At 43.0% G+C, this 12,662-nt stretch overlaps 1 protein-coding gene across 4 annotated transcripts in view; it reads right to left on the bottom strand.

The window, feature by feature from the left end:
• EYA3 (EYA transcriptional coactivator and phosphatase 3) overlaps window positions 1-12,662 on the bottom strand; it is a 122,898-nt gene that overhangs the window by 108,431 nt on the left and 1,805 nt on the right. The window lies entirely within an intron of this gene.

Genomic DNA, 12,662 nt, shown 5'->3' with positions numbered 1-12,662 from the left:
CTTGTTTGTTTATTGTTCATCACTAGTAAGTAAGCTCCACAGGGGTCTTTTTTTTTAAGATTTTATTTATTTATTTGACAGAGAAAGAGAGAGAGCACAAGCAGGGGGAGTGGCAGGCAGAGGGAGAGGGAGAAGCAGGCTTCCCGCTGAGCAGGGAGCTGATGTGGGGCTCAATCCCAGGACTCTGGGATCATGACCCGAGCCAAAGGCAGGTGCTCAACCAACTGAGCCACCCAGGTGCCCCTGTAGTGATCTTTATCTCTCTTGTTCACTGCTGAATTTTCAGTACTAGAAGAGTGATTGGCATATAGTAGGTGCTCAATAAATAAGTAGTTAATATTTATTGAAGTTTTGCTCTGTGTCACTTACTGTACATAGTAAATATGTGTTCATATTTCTCTTTCGATCATCCCAACAAACTTGGGAGTGTTATGATTATCTCCATCTTACAGATGAGAAAACTGAGGCAAAGATAGGTGAAGGAGGGGCGCCTGGGGTGGCTCAGTCATTTGGGTATCTGCCTTCGGCTCGGGTCATGATCTCAGGGTCCTGGAATCATGCCCCTGTCAGGCTCCCTGCTCAGCAGGGAGTCTGCTTCTCCCTCTCCCTCTGCCCCTCCCCCACCACTGCTTATGTGCACTCTTTCTCAAATAAATAAGCAAAATCTTAAAAAAAAATAGGTTAGAGAGCTTGCTCAAGACCACACAACTGGCAAGAAGCAAACCCAGGGCTTGAACCCAGGTCTATGTGACTTCAGAGCCCATGATTTCTCTCAAACTGCAGGAAGAGCTTATGTAGCCATGTATGAATTCATTTTATTTACTAGTTTCTTTTCTCTGATTTCATGAATCTTTACTTGCTGTCACAGACAGTAGAAGTGGAAATGTTTATTGGTTGTTTTTTTTTTTCCTGACCTACTGCACTACTCTTGGGGAGAGATCTAAAGAAATATGCCAAAAAATATGGTTTTATTTGAGTTGGGTTTAAGTAGATATTTGTTATATTATTTTCTGTAGACTTGAAATATTTCAAATATTTCATTCAAAATTTAATACAAAAGAAAGGCTATTAAAATAGTCTAAAAATGGGGCACCTGGGTGGCTCAGTCAGTTAAGCATCTGCGCTTGGCTCAGGTCATGATCCCAGAGTCCCAGGATCCAGCCACACATGGGGCTACCCCCCTTGGCAGGGAGACTGCTTCTCCCTCTGCCCCACCCCCTTCTCGTGCTCTCTCTCTCTCTCTCTTTCTCACTCTCTCAAGTAAATAGATAAAATCTTTTTAAAAAAACAATAAAATAGTCTAAAAATATTATAGCCAGGTCTTTTTTAAAGTTTATTTATTTATTTTTAAGTAATCTCTACACCCAATGTGGGGTTCAAACTCATGACCCTGAGATCAAGAGTTGCATGCTCTTCCAACTGAGCCAGCCAGATGCCCCTATAGTCAGGTCTTTCTAAACACATCCAAATGTAAATCAAAACACAAGCCTCATTACACTGAAAGTATCTAAAAATAAGATCTGTAAATTATATATCTCCATTTTTAAAAAAACATAATGAGTGTATGATTCAGTATTTTGTTAACAGTTATCAATTTAAACTCTCCTGACTGATATATCTGAAGCACAATGGTCCGGGTTTTGTGTCTGTTCACTTCTCTGTTGTATTTAAGACAATATCTTATTATACATATGACAGCCGAACCCCTAAAAGCCATCTATAGTTGGTGAGATAAAAAAGGATTACAGTATGATCCAGCAATCCCACTTCTGAGTACATATCCAAAAGAATTGAAAACAGAGTCTCAAAGGGATATTTGCACACCCATGTTCGTAGCAACATTAGTCACAATAGCAAAGAAGTCGAAGCAACCCAAGTGTTCACCAGCAGATGAATGGATAAACAAGATGTGGAATATATGTACAACAGAATGCTATGGAGCCTTCAAAAGGAAATCCTGTCACATGCTACAATAGGGATGAATCTTGGGTGGCTGGGTGGCTCAGTCAGTTAAGTGTCTGCCTTCGGCTCAGGTCATAATCCCAGGGTCCTGGGATCGAGCCCTGCATCGGGCTCCCTGCTCATCTCCTGCTCATCGGGGAGCCTGCTTCTCTCTCTGTCCCTCCCCCCATATAATGCGCGTGCACGCACGCGCTCTCTCCCTCTCTCTCTCACAAAAATATATAAATAAAAATATTTAAAAAACGAAACAAAAAACAGTAGGGATGAACCTTAAGGGCATTACACTAAGTGAAATAAGCCAGTTACAAAAGGACAAATACTGTATGATTCCACTTACAGGAAGTATCTAAAGTAGTCAAATTCATTAATATAGAAAGTAGAAGACTGGTTACCAGGGACAGAGGGGAATTGTTGTTCAGTCTACACTAAACTGTACACTTAAAATTGTTAAGATGGTAAATTTTATGATATGTGTTTCTTGCCACAGTAATTAATTTTTTGAAAAGCAATCTAAAATAGAACTACCCTACAATCCAGCAATTGCACTACTAGGTATTTATCCAAAGAATTGAAAAATACTAATTCAAGTGGATACATGCACCCCAATGTTTATAGCAGCGGTATCTACAATAAACAAATTATGGAAACAGCCCATGTGTCCATAGATTGATGAATGGATAAATAAGATGTTACACACACACACACACACACACACACACACACACACACACAATGGAATATTACTCAGCCACAATAAAGAATGAGATTTTTGCCATTTGCAATGACATGGATGGAGCTAGAGAGTATTATGCTGACACAGGAACACTTCCATCCTAGTCTATTGGTCAAAGCAGCCATAGAGGTCATCCAGATAGACCCAGTCATTGTGAGAGTAACTTAGACCTATTGCCTCTACTGTAGTCTGCCTGATGTTCACTGGAAGAGCTCCTGGGTAAACATTCATTTTGATGTGTAGCTACCTATTTATTTTGCAGCCACTTTGTAATATTCTAGGCTCTGAGGACACAGCAGAAAACAAATCAGATCAAACTCCTGCCCTTGTGGAGCTCACATTCTAAACAATCTGTGGTCAGAAATGTTGTGTGTTGCATATGTTCAGCTGGGGCTCAATATCCACTCCCACTTCTTTCTAGTGAGCCTTCCTATACTGCAGAAGTGGGAAGGTTAAAGATGGCACTTCTCAGGCTCCCTGACAGCTAGGGTTCTGGAGGAAAACTAGGTATTGCCAACTAGAGGCACTTGGGTCAGATTTACAAGAGAAAGGAGAAAGAGGCCATTTTCCTGCACTTTGGTTGTTTCTACTGGTCAATAGGATTATCACTGGAGATGTGGGGTTTTTCTGTGTCAGTATTTCAGTCTTGATCTCCAGTTCCATGAGTTAGAAAGGTAGTTGTAGCAACAGAGACCAGGAAGGCAGTTCCCCGGTCATAGCTTTCTGACTCCTGAACCTTAGAGAGGTATGTTCTTGAGATCAATAATCCCCCGGTTGGCCTCCTGATGCTCTCTCCTTCAGGTCTGCCAACGGTTTTCTAAACATCTATTTTCCTAAAATAATTGCTTTCTGCTTTAAACACCTAGAATGATTTCTTTCCTATGGGGAAACCTGAGAAAGTATAATATTAAAATAAAAAATGCTCAGTTCCTACTATCTCTGCCTTCTAGGTAGACCTTTCCGTACTCACCTGATGACTATAGTAGAGTCCCTCTAATGGATATCTGAGCACCTGATGTCCTTGCCTTTAACTCCTCCCAGACAGCCTGGAGTTCCAGACAGTTCTACAGCCTTCCAGGACCTGGGTGAATATGACCAGTCCCAGGAATCACTGGAAGCTTAGAAAGCGCAGTTGTTGCAGGACCCCCAGTGGAGGGCCCTGGGGCACCATCTCAGTAGGAACCCTTCAGAGGCAGAGTCCCTCCTCTGCTGGGTCCCTCCCCTCCTCCCGCAGCAGTGTGCTTTCCAGCTATAAAATGGGATTAAGAATACCTGGTTTCTGCCCCTGCTTTCACCGTATTTAGCATTAGTCTGACCCACTTCGACCTCCTGTTCCCACCCTGGGTTCCCCTCTTGGCCAGTTGCCCACAACTAAGCTGAGTCGTCTTCTGCCCTTATCCCGGTCCAATTACAGCCTTCTCCATCCCCCATTCCAATCTAGAGATGGGTCAGACTGAAGCTTCTCGGAAGTTTTCTGCCAACTAGATAATAGATTATTTGTTTTTAATTATGTCTGTGTCCCCCAAGAATGCTGTTATCTGTGTATTTGTACTCTCTTAGATTTAAAATTAAAACATAAACAGCAATGGATAATTCTTACGGATAAGGATGAAGGAGACCATTCATTTCTATGTTATACATATCAGACAAGTTTGCTGGGGTTGTTTTGTTTCTGTTTGTTTCTTTTTTCCTAAAGTGAGAATGTGTAGAGATTAAGAACAAGGCCGGGAAATCGGAGGGGGAGACGAACCGTGAGAGACGATGGACTCTGACAAACAAACTGAGGGTTCTAGAGGGGAGGGGGTGGGGGGACGGGTCAGCCTGGTGATGGGTCTTAAGGAGGGCACGTTCTGCACGGAGCACTGGGTGTTATGCACGAACAATGAGTCACGGAACACTACATCAAGAACTAATGATGCAATGTATGGTGATGAACATAACAATAAAAAAAAATTAAAAAAAAAACCTAATGATATAATGTGTGGTGATGAACATAACATAAAAAAAAAAAAAGAACAAGGCCTCTTTAGAGAAATTGTGTCTTTTCTCCCAGAATTTGCTGCCTCTCCCACTGAGAGTTGTATGACATCACATGGGTCACATAACCTCTCAGTACCTCATATTTTGCACCTATAAAATGGAGATTTTAAAAAGCTATCAAAGAAGGAGGAGAAGGAGGAAGAGGAGGGAAAAAGTCCTTCTCTCATAGAGTTGTATAAGAATTAAAAATATGTAGAGTGCTTGGAATTATGCAGATACATACCTATATAAATGATTAAAAATCAGAAAAGAATGAAGATATAGAAGCTATGCTATGAAGCTTTCATGAGTATAGAAATACAGAAAAAAATTGTAATAGACCCTAAAATCCTGATCTTTATAAGGAAACTTGAGAAGGTGAGAAGCCATTAATCCAAGTAGCTTTGGAGAATGCCAAGCACTGGGTTATCTATTCGCCTTTGTTTAGAAAGCTAAGAAGTGGGGGGCGCCTGGGTGGCTCAGTCGTTAAGTGTCTGCCTTCGGCTCAGGTCACGATCCCGGGGTCCTGGGATCGAGCCCCGCATCGGGCTCCCTGCTCAGCGGGAAGCCTGCTTCTCCCTCTCCCACTCCTCCTGCTTGTGTTCCCTCTCTCACTCTCTTTCTGTTAAATAAATAAATAAAATCTTAAAAAAAAAAAGAAAGCTGAGAAGGGGGTTGCCTGGATATCACAGTTGGTTAAGCATCAGACTCTTGGTTTGGGCTCAGGTCATGATCTCAGGGTCGTGGGATTGAGCCCAGCATCGGGCTCCTTGCTGAGCATGGAGCCTACTTGGGATTCCCTCTCTCCCTCACCCTCTGCCCCTCACCCCTTGCTCATGCTCTCTCTCTCTCTCTCTAAAAAAGAAAACAGTGGTTATTCACTTAAAGTTGTAAACTATGTTCATTAAGGAAGGTTAATTTTATTCCCGTTTAATGATAATTTTTTTCTTTTTTAAAAAAATATTTATTTATTTGAGAGAGAGAGAGAGAGTGCTCGCAGGGAGGGGCAGAGGGGGAGGGAGAGGGAGGGCGAAAGAATCCCAAGCAGACTCCACGCTGAGCAAGGAGCTCAATCCCACAACCCTGCCACTATGACCTGAGCTGAAACCAAGACTTGGATGCTCAACCAACTGAGCCACCCAGGCTCCCCCTGGTTTAGTGATAAATTAAGCCACTGATTATGACCTTGTTGAGTTAGATCTAATTAACTTGACCAGTATAAAAGTCTGGGCAGGGGTGTCTGGGTGGCTCGGTTGGTTAAGCATCTGGTTCTTCATTTCAGCTCAGGTCATGATCTCAGGGTTAAGAAATTGAGCCCTGCGTTGGTCTCCTCACTCAGCGGGGAGTCTGCTTGAGGTTCTCTCTCTCTCCCTCTCCCTCCGTCCCTTCCCCCCACTTGCACATGTGCTCGCTCGCTCTCTCTCTTTCTAAAATAAATAAATAAAATCGTCAAAAAAAGTCTGGGCAGATTCTCTTCAATTTAGTTAATACATCCAAATACATTCCTTTATGTGAAAAAAGTTCTAAGAAAATAAATAGAAGACTCTAATAGACTGAAATTAGTATATGTGCTGTCAAGGCAAATACACTGACAGATTAATTTTAAAAAGCAATGCAGAAGGGCACTTGGGTGGGACAGTTAGGCATCCAACTTTTGGTTTCTGCTCAGGTCGTGATCTCAGCATCATGAGATCAAGCCTTCCGCGGGAAGTAGAGTCTGCTTCAGATTCTCTCTCCCTCTCTCTCTGTCCTCCCCACCCCCAAAAATAAATACATAAATCTTTAAAAAAATAAATAAAAAATAAAAAAGCAACATAGAGAATAAAATTTTGATACATGCTACAACATGGATGAACCTTGAAAACATTATACCAACTGAAATAAGCCAAACACAAAAGGACAAATATTGTATGATCCCACTTGATGAATTACCTAGAATAGGCAAATACATAGAGACAGAAAGTGGAACAGAGGTTACTAGAAGTTGGGGGATGGAGAAATAGGGAGTTACTGTTTATTAGTACAGAGTTTCTGTTTGGGATGATGCAAAACTTCTGAAAATAGATAGTACTGATGGTGTATGTAAAGCCACCGACTTGTACACTTAAAAAAGGCTAAATCAGGGGCGCCTGGCTGGCTCAGTCGATTAAGCATCGGACTCTTGATCTCAGCTCAGGTCATGACCTCAGAGTCTTGAGATTGAGCCCCACATTGGGCTCTGGGCTCGGTGGGGAGTCTGCTTGGGATTCCCTCTCTCCCTCTCCCTCTGCCTGTTCCCTCTGCCCCCACTCTCTCTCAAATAATAAATAAATCTTAAAAAAAAAAGAATAAAGAGACCCAGCAACCAAGTGCGACGAGTGAACTTTGATTTGACCTTTAATTTGAAAAAAAATCTATAAAATGCATTCTTATATCAATTGAGGAAATTTGAACATGAAATTTCTGTAAGATATTATAGAATATTTATTAACTTTTTTAGGTGTGGTAATGGTATTGCATTTACATAGGAGAGTAGTGTTATCCTCGGGAAATACATGAAGTATTTAAAGGGTAAAGGGCCATAATGTTTGCACTTGTCAAATAGCTCCCCAAATTTAAAAAATGCAGAGCAAAATTAAAGCAAATGTAGCAAAATATTAGCATTGTGGAATTTGGATGGACATATAAGTGTTCATTGTTTTATTCTTTCAACAATTCTGCATATTTGAGAACACTTGAAAAATTCTGAATCTTGATATTTCAAGACAGAATAGTATTTGCAGAAGACATCTGTTATTTGTGTCCACCCAGCGTTCACACCACTCTTCCGGTAACAGCACTTCCACCTACCTTCCGAGAATTACTCTCCCCCGGTGTCTGCTCACTTACTATGAATTTCAATCAAGGTGCCCTCTCCTTCCCTGAACAAGGGCGTAGGTACACAACACAACTCAGGTCAATCAAACAGTCTCTTGGAAGAATTTAAGCTTGGGTAGATCAACACAAAGTACATCTGATAGTTCCTGGAGAAACTGCTCATCACTTCCTACTACCTAGATCCCTGGAGCTACCCTGTATGCTTTTGCTGAGGCTTGACTGCCAGGCTTCTCTTCAGTGAGCTATTCCATATCTTCCCAATAACATATTTTTGTTGTTGTTGTTGTTGTTGTTGTTGTCATCATGACCAGAATTAGTCACTGATGTTTTTAACCAATGAACCATAGCTGATCCAGTGTTTTGTCTACAAGAGACATATGGGGCGCCTGGCTCATTCAGTTGGTAGAACATGCGACTCTTGATCTCAGGGTTGTGAGTTCGAGCCTCATGTTGGGTGTAAAGATTACTTAAAATTAAAAAAAAAATTTTTTTAAAGAAAGTGGTATAGAGAAAATTCCTGACATGAAAAATCTCTTGCTTTTATATGACAGTTAAAATCTTCCAGGCAAGGATGCCTGGGTGGCTCAGATGGTTAAGCGTCTGCCTTCAGCTCAGGTCGTGACCCCAGGGTCCTGGGATCAAGTCCCACATCGGGTTCCCTGCTCAGCAGGGAGTCTGCTTCTCCCTCTCCTACTGCCCCTCTCCCCTGCTCATGCTCTCTCTCTCTCAAGTAAATAAATAAATCTTTAAAAAGAAAATCTTCCAGGCAAGAGACAAATCACAATTGTGAAATGAGCTGTGAACCATAAAACCAATAAAAAGCTTTCAGGGTGTGAACAAAGGAAAAAGGAAAGAGGCATTAAATTTACTCCCTCATTGAACTACAGTCTCACCTACCAAAGTAGGCAATGAGAGTGAAAATAAGTGGAAAGTAGGAAAAGCCTTACCTGCTCCACAGAGGATGAGATCTCATAGTAATATGGCTGCCATTTACCAAAAGTTCAGGATCCCAGGCATTGGGTTAGTCCTTCGTATCCATCACCTCACTGAATTCTCCCAACGACCCAATTATCATTTATTACTTGACAATATATACTCTGATTATCCCCACTTTACAGACAACTGGGGCTTAAGGTTGTTAAGTCACTAAGCCAAAGTCCCAGGAGGAGGAAGGGCAGGATCCCAACACAGGTGTGAGGCTCCAGCGCTCTGGGGCAGTAGCACCTGGAGGGCCAGGGAACTCCAGCTTCCTGGTCCAGCCTCATAGCAGCATCCCTGAGGCCTAAGCCCCTACCCATCAAATTCCTGAGGCAATCTGGAGAGAAGTCAATGGATATGACAGACTCTGCCTCTCTCCACTCACTCTGGTCCCCAAGAGCTTCTTCCACGGCATTCAACTGCTCGCTCCCAAGTCTCCTGAGTCACCTCTCCTGCCCTGGAGAACCGGGTCTGGGGGAGCCCTAGCCACCCCGAATCCATACCTCTCAAGTTATGGCACTTGCAACCCCCCACTCTGCTGGGTTAACTTCATTCACAGGAACTAGACTTCTCCCACCCCTATTCTCCTGGAATTAGTAAAGCCCAATGGTTAAAAGCAATGGCTTTGGAACCAGACACACCTAGGTTCAAGTTCTGCATCACTACTGCCTCCCTGTGTGTAATTTCTTCATCCTCAGGCTCCCATTTTAAAGTAGGAATGTTAATCCTACCTTTTTAGGTGACGTGTTTTGAGATTAAGATGCACTAACGATAGAAAGCATTCCGGTCCTTTGTAAGCACTTGGTAAATAGTGCTTGCTATTTTCATGGCTTTCATTGTTAACCCCATGCCTCTCAATCCCAATTTTCTAGTTTGGGGCTTAGATCTCCTGCCTTCTCTTGCCATTTTTTTTTTCTCTCTAGAAGTGAATCCCAACCCTAGGATGGGTCTCAGAGCACTGGTGTGTCTTCTTCATTTAGACATATTTTCCACAAACAAGACTTTAGCCTACTTGAAGTTTTCATTTATAAAAGTTATTTCCAGGTGGGAGTTTGCTGCAATGCCCACCAATTTTCATCTAGAACTTCAATGTAGGTGATATGCCCCCTAAGAGAACCAGTAAAGGATGGGGCGTCCTGAGGTGGGGCTAGGGCATGGGCTCTCAAGTCAGCTGGGCCTGGACCTACATGCTCACTGTCTCTCACCTCTGAACTTCAGTTTCTTTAGCTATACAATGGGGAGTCTTGCTTTTAACCTGAAGAGATGTGGTGAAAATTCCATGAGGTAGTGGCGAGAAAGTCCAGGTTCCTGAGGCAGAGTAGGGATGGATAGTGTCAGTTTCCTTCCCTCTGGGAAACCATCACCATCTTGAAATATGGCCAACAGCATCCTAACAGAGAGGTCCCACCTTTAAGGAAATAACAAGGCTCCCCCTCTCCTGTTGACCCTTCTACCTTCTTTCTAGATACCCTCTCTTTTATTTCTCCAAAACTTTGTCGTTCTGAAGTTGGGGTGGGACAAAACAGGGCAGAGAGTCTATCCCTGGGGTTTAGTCAGCTCCTGCTCAGATGCCATTTGGTCAGGAGCCAGATTTGCTACTTAGAAAAACACATCCGTTCTGGACACCACTATTGAAAAAGAAAACTGAGAAATGTCAAAAGCGGCAGTCAAGATGATTAAAGAGTTCGAGAATAGGGCTGTTGGTTTAAGGAAGTGAAGGCAGGATGGGAAGGCTTGGCTGCTAAGAAACAATTTTCAAAGAAACAGAGCCAAATAAAATACAAAAAGAAAAAAAATGGTGAGTCTATGCTGTAGATGTAGGGCTGAATGAGGGATAGCGAAAAGGTCTTGGCAGATCCATTGAGACAGAGGCCAGAAGGGATGAGACCTCTTTAAGAAAAAGAATACAAAACTCCCTGGGCCCTTCCTGGGCTTTGGAAGGGTTATGAGCAGGTGAGGTACCCTGAAACTTAAGCTCTGGTGATTCCACAGTATATTCACCTCTAATCTAAAAAACAGATGGTTAGCAGAGGGGAGGTGGGTGGAGGGATGGATAAAATAGGGGAATGGGATTAAGAGGACACTTATCCTGATGAGCACCGAGTCATGTATAGAATTGTTGAATCACTATATTGTACACATGAAACTAACACAACACTGTATGAACTCTACTGGAATTAAAATTTTGCCTTTCATCAAGGCTGTGACAAGTGAGCTGGTAACAGGTTTGGGAAATGGACACAAAGCTCCACTGTTCTGCAAACTTTGCCTGGAAATGCCTTCTCTTCCTTCTTCCCCAAACGAATGCCTTCTTAGCCTGCCAATTGCAACGCAAGCCTGCACTGTTCTCGGACATCTTACCAGAGGCAACCCTTCCCGCCACAGCAGATGGGTGCCCCACGCTCACGTGTACACCTCTCTCACACTGGGCTTGTTTGTACCACTCCCCTCGTGTAGGAGTTATCCATTGCTGCATGACACATTTCTCCAAAATGGACTGGCTTAAAACCACATGCATTCCTTATCCCATAGTTTCTGTGGATCCAGACGTCCGGCATGGTTTAGCTGAGTCCTCGGTCATCTTCAGGCTCAACTAGGAAAGAACTGTTTCCTAGCCCATGTGACTGTCGGCAGGCTTCAGTCCCTCACAGGCTGCTGGACTGAGGCCTCAGTTCCTCAAGGTGGCCAGAAGCCTCCCTCGGTTCCCTGCCACATGGGCCTCTCCGTCAAGCAAGCACGAAGGCTGGCTTCATCAGAGCAAGCAAATGAGAAGGCCAAGACAGAGTGCTGGCAAGGTGGATGTCACAGTCCTTCGTAACCTAATCACAGAAGTGACATTCATCATCTTTGCCACATTTTTGTCACTAGAAGCAATTATGTCACATTTTTGTCACACTTTTGTCACCAGAAGCAACTCACTGGGTTCAGCCCACTCCCATAGGCAGGGAATTACACGGGCATGAATACCAGAAGGTGGGGATCATTTGGAACTCTGTCAGAAGCTGCCTACCACAATTGTTACTCCTTCCAGTCCACTGTGTCATGCCTGTTGTCCTGCCTGTCTCCGCCATTTCATCAGGAGCTCCTTGAAGACAGGGACCACATTTGACTCACCATTTAGTGCCCCTGGGTGCTTAGCACAGCCTTGTGGGCTTCTTACGTGAATGGATAATGAATAAATGAATGGCTGGTTACTCACAGTAGCAGAAACAAAACCAAAGGCAAGTGTATCATTTTACTTAAGAGAGCATGTTATTTACTACCTTTTTTACCCCATCATTTCATTTCTAGGAAGTTAAGGAAATAATCAGGAATGTCATTACAAGGATATGTCCAGAAGTTTACAAGTTAGTTTCGAGGATGTTCTATGGAATTGTTTATAAGAGCAAAACTCCCCCCCTTAAAAAAAAAAAAGAAAGAAAGAAAGGAAAGAAAAGAAAAAGAAACCAACCTGTAAACTCCCTGAATGTCCAATGATAAAAAACTGAGTAAATACATGATGCTACAGTCATACAGTGGATATTTTGCAGTCATCAAAATGAAAAGTGTTAAGCAAGAAGACGTGTCAGGGAAGGATGCTTACGATATTGCCTGTGATTTTAATGTTGTACACTATTGCACATTATTGACTGTACATCTGGAAAGCAGGTTGTTGCAAAGCAGTGTATGTATTTTATACCTTTACAAAGTAAATACACACATAGAAAAAGTCTGGAAGGATTTCGAATGGCCATGAACCTTTGAAGATAAGCCAGTTATTAAACTGCTTCAACAAACAGGTGTTTTTGGTTTGGGTTGTGCCCATGTAACAGCAAGTCTGAAGGCAGGCAGCCTCTGGCCTTGGTTCTCTCTGGCTCAACCTCACTGCAGTTTGCCAGCATTCCCCTTCACGCTTGCCCCGCCCCTGCAGTCATAAGATGGCTGCCCAGCTCCAGGCAGCACGCCCACATTCCAAAGTAGGAAGAACAAGTAAGGGGAGGCTCCAGTCGTGGCTCTTTACTAGGAAAGCAAGAGCATTCCCAGAAGTCCCGCACTAGATTTCCCTAACACTCTCTTTGGTTGAGTCACAGGGACACTCCCGGCTTGGGAGGTTGGGGACACTAGAAATGGCAAT

The sequence above is a fragment of the Eumetopias jubatus genome, unplaced genomic scaffold (genome assembly GCF_037043125.1).
Source record: "Eumetopias jubatus isolate StellerSeaLion01/CBP00866 unplaced genomic scaffold, mEumJub1_p1.0 scaffold_4, whole genome shotgun sequence".
In the NCBI taxonomy this organism is placed as follows: domain Eukaryota; kingdom Metazoa; phylum Chordata; class Mammalia; order Carnivora; family Otariidae; genus Eumetopias; species Eumetopias jubatus.
Note: the sequence above shows the minus strand (reverse complement) of the source record. Positions and strands in the feature narration are given on the sequence as shown.